The sequence below is a fragment of the Neomonachus schauinslandi genome, chromosome 9 (assembly GCF_002201575.2).
Source record: "Neomonachus schauinslandi chromosome 9, ASM220157v2, whole genome shotgun sequence".
NCBI classification, from domain to species: Eukaryota; Metazoa; Chordata; class Mammalia; order Carnivora; family Phocidae; genus Neomonachus; species Neomonachus schauinslandi.
The window spans coordinates 85,478,994-85,480,483 of NC_058411.1; the positions used below are offsets into that span (position 1 = coordinate 85,478,994).

Here is a 1,490-nt window from a genome sequence, read left to right on the forward strand (position 1 = left end):
GGCTTTGGAACTGGGCAGACAGTAGAAGAGCTTTGAGGAGAGTGTTAGGGAAAGTTTGAATAGTTTTTTTTTTGATTATGTTAAGTGTACTCTTTAATCCCCATCACCTATCTCACCCATCCCCCACCCACCCACCTCCCTTCTGGTAACCACCAGTTTGTTCTCTATATTTCAGTCTGTTTCTTGGTTTCTCTATCTCTCTCTTTTTCCTTTGGTCATTTGTTTTGTTTCTTAAATTCCACATATGAGTGAAATCATAGGGCATTTGTCTTTCTCTGATTGACTTATTTCATTTAGCATTATCCTCTCTAGCTCTATCCATGTTGTTGCAAATGGCGGGATTTCATTCTTTTTTTTATGGCTGAATAATATACCATTGTATAGGTATACCACATCTTCTTTATCCATTCATCTATCAATGGACACTGGGCTGCTTCCATAGTTTAGCTATTGTAAATAATGCTGCAATAAACATAGGGGTGCATGTATCTCTTTGAATTAGTGTTTTTGTATTTTTTTGGTAAATACCAAGTACTGTGATTACTGGATCATAGGGTAGTTCTATTTTTAACTTTTTGAGGAACCTCCATATTGTCTTCCACAGTGGCTGTACCAGTTTGCATTCCCACCAGGAGTGCATGAGGGTTCCTTTTTCTTCATATCCTCACCCACATTTGTCGTTTCTTGTGTTTTAGCCATTTTGACAGGTATGAGGTGATATCTCTTTGTACTTTTGATTTGCATTTCCCTGTTAATGAATGATGTTGAGCATTTTTTCATGTGTCTGTTGGCCATCTGGATATCTTCTTTGGAGAATATCTGTTCATGTCTTCTGCCCATTTAAACAGATTATTTGTTTTTTGGATGTTGTATCAGTTCTTTATATATTTTGGATACTAATCCTTTTTTGGATATGTCACTTGCAAATACCTTCTCCCATTCATTAGGGTGCTTTTTAGTTTTGTTGTTTCCTTCACTGTTCAGAAACTTTATTTTGATATAGTCCCAATAGAGGGCTTACTTTGGCAGCACATATACTAAAATTGGAACAATGCAGAGATTGTCCCTGTGCAAGAATGACACACAAATTAATGTATAGTCCCAATAGTTTATTTTTGCTTTCTCTTGCTGCAGGAGACATATCTAGAAAAGTGTTGCTACAGCCAATGTCAGAGAAATTACTGCCTGTGCTCTCTTCAAGGGTTTTTATGATTTCAGATCTCACATTTAGGTCTTTAATCCATTTTGAGTTTATTTTGGTATGGTCCAGTTTTTTGGGTTTTTTTGCAGGTAGCCGCCCAGTTTTCCCAACACTATTTGTTGAAGAGACTGTCTTTTTCCCATTGTATATTCTTTCCTCCTTTGTTGAAGATTAATTGACCATATAATTGTAGTTTATTTCTGGTTTTCTATTCTATTCTATTGATCTATGTGTCTATTTTCATGCTGGCACCATACTGTTTTAATTACTACCACTTTGTAATATAACT

At 35.8% G+C, this 1,490-nt stretch overlaps 1 pseudogene; it reads left to right on the plus strand.

Annotated features, from left to right (window-relative positions):
* Positions 1-1,013: 1,013 nt before the first annotated feature.
* On the plus strand, positions 1,014-1,111 carry LOC123325802 (annotated as a pseudogene).
* Positions 1,112-1,490: the final 379 nt, after the last annotated feature.